The sequence below is a fragment of the Moschus berezovskii genome, chromosome 6, assembly GCF_049115385.1.
Source record: "Moschus berezovskii isolate FMDL1 chromosome 6, NW_MosBer_1.0, whole genome shotgun sequence".
Taxonomy (NCBI): domain Eukaryota; kingdom Metazoa; phylum Chordata; class Mammalia; order Artiodactyla; family Moschidae; genus Moschus; species Moschus berezovskii.
Window position 1 is genome coordinate 75,739,439 of NC_142465.1, and position 13,527 is coordinate 75,752,965.

Below are 13,527 nucleotides of genomic sequence, written 5' to 3' on the forward strand. Positions count from 1 at the left end.
TGTCACATTTCATCCCAGTGGCGGTGGAAGTGGCACCCAAGTTTGGCACCTCTGTTTACTGCATCAGAGGTGCTTCTATGTGACCGAAATATTTTCATTGCATGGGAGACAGAAATTGGCATGACAAGATGGTGTTGGTTTTAGAGAAGGGTTTCATGACGGGTGAACGACCAGCACAGCAAATCATTTACATTCCTACCATGGAAAGACGTTCTGCATGTATATAAACATGAAAACAGGTAAAATCCAGCGTTGCTCTGACTTGGACATTATAGTAAGATCAAACCCTTATTTAGCTTTCATCATGTGGCAGATACTACACCAAGTACTTTATATGCAATCCTCACCATGAACCCTACCTGATAAGGATCTGTGTTTCCATCTTACACATGGGAAAACTGAGTTGCAGACAGCAAAGCTGAAAGGCAAGTGCAGGGAATTCCTTGGTGGTCCAGTGTCTGGGACGTTGCGCTCCCAATGGAGGGGGCTCAGGTTTGATCCCTGGTCAGGGAACTAGATCCTACATGCCACAACTGAAACCCGGTGCAGCCAAATAAATAAATATTTTTAAAAATAAATAAATAAAAGGTAAGTGCAGAGCTGGGCTGTGGACCAGGGCTGATCTGACTTCTAAGCAAGTGCACACCTCTTCATTTATTGCCTCCTGTAAAGAGAGGTGGGGAAAACACGATGCTTCTCTCCTCCCCAGTCCTTTAAAAATGACCATTCAGATAACTATTCCAAAGAGGAAGAAAAAGCCTTATGGGCTAAGACAGAGGCTAATCATGTATATCTATGATGAGGTATTCGTCCAAGGTCAGCTTCTTCGGGATGTAGTTTTGTTGTGAGTTTTGTTTGGTGGAGAAAGGAGTGTTGAGTGCTATCAGGGTTTTTGATCAGATCAGCCAATATTTCATGGGTATTGATTTCACTGGGGACAGAGAGGAGTATGATGGGTCCCTCAAGGTGCTCCCTGACACACAGGCACAGCCTGGGCACCAAGTTACTGCCTGGCTGATTCCGTGCAAAGTGAGGTGGTGAGAGGTGGGCAGACAGTCTCCAGGGACCCACTACCCCAGGATCAACCCCATGCCTCTTCTGCAGATGGGTCACAAGTTGTGGTCATACTTTGCCGGGCAGTGGGTCGAACAGGAGACGTGATTGGCCCATTTATGCCTCTGAGCCTGCCCTTTTCCCAATTCAGAAATATGACTTTTATTGGACAAGGTCCCACTGACCTGAGTCTTCAGCCTTGTGAATAAATAGAAAAAGCATCAGAGGGAAAGTTTCCTGAAGCCTGACTTCACCCCTAAAGAGTGACTCAGTGATGGACATCACTTCCCCTGGGCACACACCTATGAGGCATCTCCTGGCTTCCAAGACTCTGTTACCACAGGGCGTGGGGAGCAGAATGTGGTTGTGTTAACACAGAATTGGATTTATTCCTCTTTCCCTGCACAGGGAACAATCTGAATTTGGGAGTTTGGGGTTTGAGTCTCCTGTTAAAGCTGAGAAAGGCTTCAAAGACTCAACCGCTTCTTAATGGTTTTCCGTTGTTTTTTGTTTTTGTTTTGTTTTAATATTTCTTTGGCTGGGCTGGGTCTCAGTTGCAGCACTTAGGATCTTCAACCCTCGTTGCAGAATATGGATCTAGTTCCCAGACCAGGGACTGAACCCAGGCTCCCTACATTGGGAGCTTGGAGTTTCAGCCACTGAACCAGCAGGGAAGTCCCTCAGTTCAGTTCAGTTCAGTTCAGTTCAGTCGCTCAGTCGTGTCCGACTCTTTATGACCCCATGAATCACAGCACGCCAGGCCTCCCTGTCTATCACCAACTCCCGGAGTTCACTCAAACTCATGTCCATCGAGTTGGTGATGCCATCCAGCCATCTCATTCTCTGTCGTTCCCGTCTCCTCCCGCCCCCAATCCCTCCCAGCATCAAAGTCTTTTCCAGTGAGTCAACTCATCGCATGAGGTGGCCAAAGTATTGGAGTTTCAGTTTTAGCATCAGTCCTTCCAATGAACACCCAGGATTGATCTCCTTTAGAATGGACCGGTTGGATCTCCTTGCAGTCCAAGGGACTCTCAAGCTTTCGAAATAAGGAAAGGCTCACGGAGACTACGGTTGAAGGCCCCCTTTATTCCCTCCACGGCCCAGTGCAGCGCAGCAACCAGACTCCTTATCTGACTTCCACCTGGAGGACAAGACACTTGTTTGCCTCCAATTGCTAAGACTGCCTTGAACATGCATTTTGCTTTTAGCTGCAACCTTTCAGGAGCACCTCAAGAATAAACCACCAGAAGTTCCTCACACTTCCACAGGCACCCAAGGTTTTTCATGGCTGTTCTTTGTTTTGTTTTTGTAATAGACCAGCTGGAACTGAGGAGAAGGAAATGGCAACCCACTCCAGTATTCTCGCCTAGTGGACAGAGGAGCCTGGTGGGCTGCTGTCTATTGGGTCGCACAGAGTCACACACAACTGAAGCGGCTTTGCATGCATGCATGCGTGCATTGGAGAAGGAAATGGCAACCCACTCCAGTGTTCTTGCCTAGAGAATCCCATGGACAAAGGAGCCTGGTGGGCTGCTGTCTATTGGGTCGCACAGAGTCACACACAACTGAAGCGGCTTTGCATGCATGCATGCATGCATGCATTGGAAAAGGAAATGGCAACCCACTCCAGTGTTCTTGCCTAGAGAATCCCATGGACAGAGGAGCCTGGTGGGCTGCCGTCTATGGGGTCGCACAGAGTTGGACACGACTGAAGCAACTTAGCAGCAGCAGCTGGAATTGAAACATTGTTCTGCTTGTCCCATTTGCTACTGTACACACAGCATCTTCATCTTCAAAACATCCATGTTTGGGGGAACAAGAGCAGACTGAGGCCCAGCATGTGCTTCTTTTTAAGTGAATAACTGTGATGTCCAGGCAGCAGAAAGTCAGGACTTAGGACAGCATCAGATCAGTGGTTCAGAGCTGAACTGCAGGGAAGGGTCCTCGGTGGCAGCCTGGGCTTAGACAGACTGGCCTTTGTTTGTGACTTAGTGTGTGGGGATCACTTCACTACTTGATCGATTGTGTTGATGGAGGGTCATGGATGCAGGCAGGATGCAGCATGAGCTGAGGTTGTATATCATTGGGTGGAAACTCAGTCACTTCTGTCGTGTCTGACTCTTTGCAAACCCATGGACTTCAGCCCTCGGGGCTCCTCTGTCCATGGGATTCTCCAGGCAAGAATACTAGAGTAGGTAGCCATTCCCTCCTCCAGGGGATCTTCCCCACCCAGGGATTGACCTTGCATCCCTTCTGTCTCCTGCACTGGCAAGCAAGTTCTTTACCACTAACACCACCTGGGAAGCCCATGGCTGGGTAAAATCCTTTAATTGTCCAGTGAGGAAGGTACAGTCCGGCTCCTTCTCCTCCCACTGCTGCTTCTACTTGGAATAAGGAAAAGAGCACAGGAGAGAAATGGACACCACTGGCTCCACCCGACCCCACACTCCACTCACTCTGGCCGTTATCGGCAACTGTGGGCAAGTCAGAGGGCTCTCTGCTTGACCCCTGCTAATCTGTCTGTGCAAGGATGGGTAGCTTTCTCTAAAAGCCATGCTCGACTTGATTCCCTTGCTTCTCTGAGTGGGCTTCTCAGACAGTAGCATCAGCCTTACTGGGAGTTTGCAGGAAATGCATAATCTCACCACCATCCCCAGACCTACAGCCCTGGACTCTTCATTTTAACTGGAGGCCCAGGTGAACTGCTGAGTACGCTGGGGTCTGAGATGCTGCTCTGTCCTCCCAAGCCGTTGTGACTGATTCAGGCATCTCGCAAAGGATATCCCAAAACATGCCTGAAAAGACCATCTATAGATGTCAGGACTTGGGGGCAGACCAGGGCGGGACATGGAAGAAGACCTTTCATACTGTTTTCTTTGTTCCGCTGTTATAAGTCACTCTGAGACCTCCGTGTTCTCAGAGACGTTTTCTGATAGTCATTTGTGCCTCCTTTTGCTGCCAGTCACTTCTCCCTGAGTAGAGGTGTGACATGTTTTTCAAGCCCGCTGATAAATTGCCTTCCCTGCTGAGTGGCTTTTTTTCCCTGCTGTGTCTCACCAGGGGACACTGTGAAGAAAGCTTTGAAACACCACATATATTATTAAATATAAGCAGTCACCCTTTCCAGTCACCTGTTTCTGATGACAGCTTAGGAATTAGTTTCTTTAGCAAGCATTAGATATAAGTCACTCCATTCTGGGGAGAGATGACACAGAAAGCTAAGGGCGTTTTTTAAAACCACATACGCGTGCGTCAGATTGGCCGAAAGCAGCTTGCGTTCCAAGTGGGACAGAGAGGCCACTCAAGGGGCAGGAGCAGAGAAGGAGATTAAGGAAAAGAAGTGTGAATGGCTTGAAAGAGGATGTTTCAAGGATGTTACATGGGCAGAGGGAGTGAGGTTGTCTGAAACATCTTCCTTAGAAATGTCCTTTGAGAGCATAAAAATTAGAACAAGAAACTATGGTGTTTACAGACTGCCCCAAACTCCTAGGATTTCAGCCTTTAGATTATGTCTCTATATACCTATTAATGAAATATGATCTTTTTTGCTTTTTGCAAAGTTGCTTTTTTGCCAAAAGCAAGTCTTTTCATCCAAAGGAGATCAAGGCCCTGCCTAAAAGGCAGCGTGGAGAAGGAGTATTGGTCAATGATCCAGATAAGCCAAGGCCAACTTCCCATCCCAACTACCTCTGTACACAAACTGTCATCACGAACTTCTCCAAAACTATCTGACCCAGGCACCAGCCACGCATGTGACTGGGACTTGGTTTAGCAAACCCCCTGCCTGTGACACCCTCCACTTACTCTATGATGGAGGTTCTCAGCGAGGGGAAGGGGCTGTGAGCTTCCCCCCGAGTATTTGGCAAGGTCTGGAGATATTTTTGGTGTCACAGCCGAGGGAGGGTGTGCTGCTGGCATCTAGTGGCAGAGCTGGGATGCTGCTAAACATCCTACGAGGCACAGGACAGACTCTCCAGCAGAAATATCTGACCCTAAATGTCATCAGTGTTGAAGTTGAGAAGCTCTGTTCTGGGAAGATGGGTTTGTGTTTCCGTTCACTGCTCAGCAGGGCAGTGTTGAAGGAATCTGGGTCAGAACTCCCTCCCATAGTTTCTTGAGTCACAGGCAAGTCTGCATGAACGGACTCTAGCGATGAGCCAAGATGGTTCCAGACCCTACCACCAGGTTCAGCCACCTCAGCTATGTCACCACAGGGCCTCCTGGGAGGGCAGAGCTCCCTCATTTACATTTTAATCTCCAAGGGGATTTCTGAGGTTTAACTTCTTCCAATCCTGGTATCTTGGCATAGATGGAGGCCTCTGGGAGGTCAAGAGAAATCCAGGTCATATCCATTTTGGAAGGTCCAAGTATAAAAATAAAGAAAGGCAGAAGTGAGATTACAAGAATACCAATTAATTTTAAATACTTGCATATAAGGAATTAATATTTCTACCCCTGAATAATAGAATGCAATATACTTGTGCTCTTCACAATATAACTACAATATTTATAAAATTCATATGTTATTTCAGAGTGCCCTGCACCCGTAATAGGACACAGCCTTATAGGTGGACAGTGAAAGTCTTCTCTTCAGTCTTGTCGGTCTATAGCTCTAAATATACTTTACTTGGAAAAATATTAAAGATCTAAATGTACAGCTCTTTGCAGCTATGTCATTAGCAGCAAAAGTTCAAAGACAGAAAATAATCGTTAAAACATATAAAAACTTACCTATGTATGTATGTATCTGTGTAACTATATATTTATGGTCAAAACATATAAATACTTGACAGCCTAGGTAGTATTCTGAGTTAAACCAATAATAAATGAATATCCTATGTTGTTTTAAATCCCATTTTACAGATGGGAAAACTGAAATGGAGTGAAATCAAGTAATTTGCCAAAGGCCACATACTTTACAAGTAGGTATGTTCGTAGAATCAGGTATGTAAGTAAACTCAGGATTCAGGCTGAGGGAGGTGGGCTCTGGAGGCCACACCCTTAAGTCTTGTGATACACAGCCTCTCAAAAGGAAAGACACGGGTTCAAGAAGATGTGCAGAACCATTGAATGGCTTTAGAAAGCATTGGTGTGATTGATGCTAGCAGTGTAGGTGGTGGAGTCAGATCTGAATTCAAATCCTGATTCTGATCCTTGTTACCCATGTGGCCATGGGCTTCTTACTTCATTTAAAGCTGGTTTCCTCTGTTGGAACATGGGCAAGGTGGTCCCCATGTGTCCAGTGAAGCTGTGTTGGGATCAAAGAATTAGCACAGGGGTACAACAGGGTCCACAGCTGTGTGATGGTAAAACGAAGCTCAGAGAGAGCAAGCTGGTTGCCCAAGGTCACACAGCAGACTAGTGACAGCCTCTGGACACCTGGTCCAGCATTCTTAACACATCAGCAGTTCTCAGTTATTTCACAGAGCCAGTCTCCTCCATCCCCAAATAGTGTTATTCTGAAGCTTCCCATTTCAGGGCCACAGATAGGCTCTGCTCAACTGCAAGACTGGGCTGTCATACATGGTGGTTCACGCCAAACTGGGTGAAGTTGTTCAGTTGCTAAGTCATGTCCAACTCCTTCACTATCTCCCAGAGTTTGCTCAAATTCATGTCCATTGAGTCAGTGATGTTATCGAACCATCTCATCCTCTATCACCCCCTTCTCCTCTTGCCGTCAATCTTTCCCAGCATCAGGGTCTTTTTCAATGGGAAATTAGAGATTGCAATTAGAGATGCTTCAGTTCAAGAACAAGTCAGGGCAAAGAATGCTCAAGCCCCAGGCACAATCCTTGAGTGGCCACTAGGTGGAGCCACACTTCCACATTCAGGGGGCTCTCAAACTGTCTCCAGAGGCGTGATTGAGGAGTCTCATTCACTCAGGAAATATTAACTCTGTGCTAGGCAGGGTGATACAGCATTGAATACTGCACTAACAAACCCTGTCATTAGAATCTGATAACTCTGTTTTAATGTCTCATAACCAAGCAACAACTACATCATTCTACTCACTCCATCCTTAAGAGGGCTGCAGAGATGTCATGCTTCCACTTCTCATTCAGATATTCACTGGGCATGTCTTCTCCTCAAAGCTCTGGGAGTCCTAAGATGGATCACTCTCTTGTGAACAAGTCAAACATGGGCATTCAACTTGACCTGTGTGACGACTGACGTTTGCCAGAGGCTGGCCAGAGGAGCCCAGAACTTGACTTTAAATGTCTCCAGGACCCTTTAGAGTCAAGTCGTTTCTCTGTTGGCATCCTGAAGCAGGGAGATCAAAACCTTTGCCCCACCCATCCTTTCTCTGCTTCTTGTGAGCAACTGGATCCGTTTCCCAATCCTTGTTCTTGTAACAATGGAAATAGGGTTCTGTCTCCTCAGAAACCCCTGTTAATGCCACCAGGTGGGACCTGAGATGGCGGGACGTGACTGATTTCTTTCACCTGGGGCTTGGGTGGAGCTTCCATCTTCCCAAGGTGCACATTCCTGCCTTCCCTTCCAGAAGGGGCTGTGTGGGTGTGAAGAGAGCCACGTAGGAACGAACTTGGAAGACTCAGGCCCTGACCTGATATCTTAGATCAGTCACATCCTTTTTCTGGGTCTCAGTCTTCTCGTCGGGGGTAAATTAAGCACAGCCACCAGTTCTTTACAGACCCTCCCATCAGGAGATGGTGGCTTTTCCCGCTTCCCTCCATCCCTCCTCGGCCTTGCTCTAATCCAAATGGCATCCTCTCCCCCTAGGTTAGCCATACGGTAGCCTCCTGATGGTTTCCCCACATTCACTTGGTCCCCCAGCACACATTCTACTCACGGGAGATCAGATGACATGAAAACGTTACGTTACATGTGCCCTTTGTCTGTCGTCTGCCCCATGAGGCCCCCGGCCTCCCTTCCCACCAACTGCCAAGATGGTCGCCATCCAGCTGCCCCCGCCTCTCCACCTGTCTCCTCGAGTCCACTCTGCTCCAGCCTCATGTCTGGGAGTGGAACCTCAGTGCCGCACAGCTGGTCACCTGGAGAGAAATTTGAGCAGAAAACCAGGGTAGAACTGGAGTTAGCAAGCTGATGGGATTGACGTTTCAACTTAAGACAAACAGTGAGGTCTTACCGAGAACCTTCCTTGAACCTGGGGAAAGGAGTTTCTTTCCTAAGAGGTAGAGATGGTGGTGGCATGCAGAAGGGAGGGTTTGGGGAAATGCAGAGTTTCGGTGCAGGGTAAGTGGTCAGAAACCTCAGCTGTCCCTCAGCATCTGGACGGGGAACCAGGTAAGCGAGTCAGCATCAGGCCGCCACAACCACATTCACTTGCACTTCTCACTCTCCCCTTGATTTTGTACTTCTGGTCCTCCGTTAGGGTGTCAACTCCTCTTGGGGGGAGGACTATGGTATATTCATCTTTGTAGCTCCCTGTCTCTCAGACAGAGCTCTGCACAAAGATGTCAGAGAAAATGCTTTGTTTTGTTTTTTAATAATTCTAAGATGTTTATTTATCCGGCTGCATCAGGGGTTAGTTGCCACATATGGGCTCTTCGTTCTTTGTTGTGGCATGTGGGATCTTTAGTTGCAATATGTGGACTCTTGGTTACAGCCTGTGGGATCTAGTTCCTTGACCAGGGATCAAAAGGGGGCCCCCTGCTTGGGAGAATAGAGTCTCAGCCACTGGACCACCATGGAAATCTCAGAGAAAACATGTTATGAATGTCCTGAGCATCGTTCTTCCTGCCAGCCCACTGCTTGGAGCAGTGTCTCAGTTTCTCTTCTAAAGAACTCTCCTTTCCCCACGCTCACCCACATGCTCCACGTAAGAGCTGACTCCCTCCCTGGCTCCAGAGCTGGACACATGCTCAGCTCCAACCAAACAAAACATCACCCTCTCCTGACTCCAGTGACTGGTTTAGGAGTGGGCAAGTGACCATTTCAGAACCAAGGAGACAAATGAGACAGAGAAGCAGTTTATAAAGGCAAGTGCTTTTCTGTTAGGACAGCAACAGCTGGAAACTGCTGAAGGCCTGGAATTAGCTAAATGCATTGGAAAATAGAGACAGAAAATAGGATAGAGGTCAAATCCTGATGATATGGGTTAAGCCCCTGGATCCAGCTTGAGTCTGAAGCCATTGCTTCCTTGAGTCGTCAGAGCATGTAAATTCCATTTCTTGCCCAAGTCAATTAGAGTTTGGTTTATCTGCCCCTTGCATCTGGAAGAATTCTGACAGATAAATGAATGAATGAAAAAGTCTACCAGAAAACTTGAGGCATAGAGGAAAGGATTCTGTGCTAAAAGTCAGGATGGTATGTTGCTATTTACTAACTATGTGACTCTAGGCAAGTTTCCTGATGTCTGTGGACTTCAGTTTAGAACTCTGATAATCATTCACTTGGGACTCAATGGTAAAGAATCTGCCTGCGATGCAGGATATCCAGGTTCTATCCCTGGGTTGGGAAGATCCCCTGGAGGAGGAAATGGCAACCCACTCCAATATTCTTGCCTGGAGAATCCCCATGGACAGAGGAGCCTAATCCACGGGGTCTAAAGAGTTAGACATGACTGAAGCAACTGAGCAAGCCAGCAAATCATTCATTGATTCAACAAATATTAACAGCATTTATTGTGCCAGGCACCATGCTAGGTATTGATTGGCTCTACTGTAATAAGAAAGCCCTGATGATTCCTATTTTCATGAAAATGAAAAGTTCAGTTCTAGAAAAAATAAAATTGATTGTGTAATGGCAAAATCTGTTTGCAGTAGAAGTCTCTAGCACTTAGTAACTGGTAGCTATTATTATCCTTCCACTCCTTGTCAGCTAACTAATATTGTAGGGTCAGCTATAGAAGGGGCAAGAAAGAGAGCCTAGTGTAATGGGTGTGGGAGTACCACGCACTTCACTTCCTTCTCTGGCTTGGGAAATCATGTTTATGAGCCTAATTATACCCAGCACTGAGTTAAAAGGTATAATGACAGCCTTGCATGGATTTTGGTCCAATCTTCTGGGACCTTTAACTCTAAGAATAGCCAACATGCTACCAAGTACATTTTTTTTCTGGCCTCTGGCAAAGAGGCTTTTCTGAGTTAAATATGCTCATCAGTGTTCCCAAGAATCAAGCTTAGAAATGGAACTACTTAAGCATGATCTCTTTCAATTCTTGTTATAAGGAACTAATAATGCCAATTGCAGTTGGATTTTTAATCCTAAAGGGAATTCACAGCTTGGGTTGAAGTGGCAGAATGTCAGATCTAAGCCCAGTAAAAGAGTGTAAGTTCAGCAGGCCCAAGGTAGCTAGAGCCATACTCCACCTTCTATTCTTTATTTACTCATTTAACAAATACTTATCAAATACCCACTCTGAACCAGCACCATCATGGAGCAGCAGCTGTCTCATGATGGGACAGCCCCAGAGTGAATGAATCCAGAGGCAACTATTCAAATACGAGCCCACTCCTGCATACCAGGTGTGTACTGCTAAGCCCAGCCAGATGTTAATAAGTCAGTCTTTACTAATAAATCAACTCATGTGCTGTGGTCTAAATATAGCCCAGGTTCTTCCCTGTTCCCATAATTATTGCTGCATTTTAAAATGACCTCAAAGCTTAGTGGTTGGGTACTGAATGCCACTGAACTGTTCACTTAAAAATGGTTAAAATGGTAAATTTTATAGTATATTTAACCACAATAAAGAATTATGGAAGATTAAAAAACACTTAAGGGTTTGAAACAACCATTTAACTATGCTCACAGATTCAGGGGAGAGGGGTCAGAATTGGGGGCAAAGCACAGTGGGGAGGGCTCATCTCTGCTCCACAGGGTCTGGGTCTCAGGTGGAAAAACTCAAAGGCTGAGAGAGGGGTTAGTGTCTGTGTGCTGGAACCATCTGAAGGCTCTTTCATTTACGTGTCTGGCTTGACTCAAAAACCAGGACTGTCTACTAGCACCCACACGTGGCCTCTCTGTGTGGTTTGGATTCCCTGAGGCATAGTGGCCTCAGGGTAGTCAGACTTTTTACATGGCAGCTCAGAACTCCAAAATGTTAAGTGTCTCACAGGGGGAGAAAAGGCAGAACTTGCATCCTATTTGTGACCTAACCTTGGAACTTCTGTCATGCTGTATATTGGTCAGAGCAGTCATGAAATGAAAGTCACTCAGTCGTGTCCGACTCTTTGCGACTCCATGGATAGTCCATGGAATTCTCCAGGCCAGAATACTGGAGTGGGTAGCCTTTCCCTTCTCCAGGGGATCTTCCCAACCCAGGGATCGAACCCAGGTCTCCCGCATTGCGGGCAGATTCTTTACCAGCTGAGCTATAAGCCTATCCAAACTCAAGGCTGGGATGGGTAGAGTTAGACCCCAGGTTTTGATAGGGGAGCATCAAGAACACATAGTGGAAAAACACGTCTGAAGGAAGATATTGTTGCAGTCATTTCTGAAAAATACAGCTTGTCATATCACCTTTAAAAATGGGCCAAGGGCCCTGGCTGTGTGGTGGTGTGGGTGAGTTGGTTGCAGGTGGACTCGTGTTGGCTGTAAGAATCCCAGGGCAGCCACTGCCGCTTTGTCCTGCCCTTACCACGTTTCTCACCTGGTCTGAGGACGACAGGGGCATGAATACTTTTTTCTCCTGAAGGAAGATTATTTCCAGTCGAATATGCCATTGAGGCTATCAAACTTGGTTCCACAGCCATCAGGATCCAGACATCAGAGGGTGGTATGCTAATTTAAAAAAATAAAAATGGGCCAAAAGTACGGCACTTCCCTGGTGATCCAGCAGCTAAGACTCTGTGCTCCCAATGCAGGAAGCCTGGGTTCAATCCCTGGTCAGTGAACTTGATCCCACATTCTGCAACTAAGTGTTCGAATGCAACTAAAGATCCCACGTGTCACATCTAGGACCAGGCACAGCCAAATAAGTAAATAACTATAAATAAAAGTTTTTTTTAATAAAATGGACCAAAAGCAAAGAAGCTACAGAGGAATCGGTTTAGAGAAACAGTCCTGGAAGAGATGAACACATACTCAGCCTACCCTAGGGATTAGCAGTTCATGCCTGAGAGGATCCCTCCCTGGGCTGGGCAAGTTCCAAGGGGGTCCAGCTGAGTATACAGAGTTGATGGTGTCTAGTTGTAGTTCTTCCAGTCCCTAACTGAGTGTGATCTCATGGTAGTAAGGCTTTTCATTGCTGAATTTCCTCACCTTTAAAATAGAGGGGGAGTTCCCTGTTGGCCTAGGGGTTAGGATTCGCGGCTTTCACTCCTGCAGCCAGGGTTCAATCCCTGGTCAGGGAACTGAGATGCTTCAAGGCACATGGTGCAGCCAAAATATTGGAAAAAATTACATGGAGGTAATTTTTCATCATGTTTCATCAATATTGTTGCAAAACCAAGCAAACTATCGTATGTGAGGAAAATGTGTTGCAAACTGCCCACAAATTGACCCCATATGTGGACAGCCCATTCTGACAATAAAACTAGAGCGGCGCATATGCTGCCGGTTTTCTTTGCCACCACTCTCTCCATAGCAACCATCCTCCTGTTTTGCTTGCCAGTCTCAGATGTAGGGAAGAGAGATGAAAACTCAGAGAGGGCAAGTGACCAAACAGGGTCACACAGTCAAGAAAATCAGCTCTTGAAAATATCGTAACTACCTGATGACCTGTCCTGACAGAATGTCATTTCTGCTCCCCACCCTGAACTAGCTTTACAGGGTATTGAAAGTCAGCAGCTACAGAAGCCCATCATGATTTAATTCTTGTAGAGGTAGATGGCGAGTGTCCGTAGTGTGTGAAAGTGTTAGTTGGTCAGTCGTGTCCGACTCTCTGCAACCCCATGGCCTGTAGCCCACCAGGCTCCTCTGTCCATGGGATTCTCCAGGCAAGAATACTGGAGTCGGTTGCCATTTCCTCCTCCAGGGGATCTTCCCCACCCAGGGATCAGACCCAGGTCTCTCGCATTGTAGCAGATTCTTTATTATCTGAGCCACCAGGGAAGCAAGTGCCCATGGTAAGTGCCAATTTGTAGTTGACATTATCCTAGCTACTTGCTAGCTGTGTGGCCTCCCCCATGCGTAAAATGGGAGTAAGTTCTCCCACAAAGGGTTAAGAAGTTACCAAGTTTACCTAAGGCACTTAAAATGGTGCCTCCTGTATATATCAAGCACTTTGTGTTTGCTGCTGCTACAACCACCACCTTGGACTTAGTATATAAGTAACATGCAAGAATGTCATGAAATGTAATGGCTGAACTATCTCCTTGAAGTGATAATTCATTTAGGGGAATTCCCTGGTCATCCAGTGTAAGGATGAGGCTTTCACTGCTCTACCGAGCTTGGGGAACCAAGATCCTTCAAGCCCTACAGCCCGGCCAGAGAAGAAGAAGAAGAAAAGTTCATTTTGGAGAAAGCTTTTAAAAACAAACCTAAAACCTCTACCATTGTCAGCTCTAAGAATATGGAGGCAAAATAAAGGTTGGTGTAAATTTGGCTCTG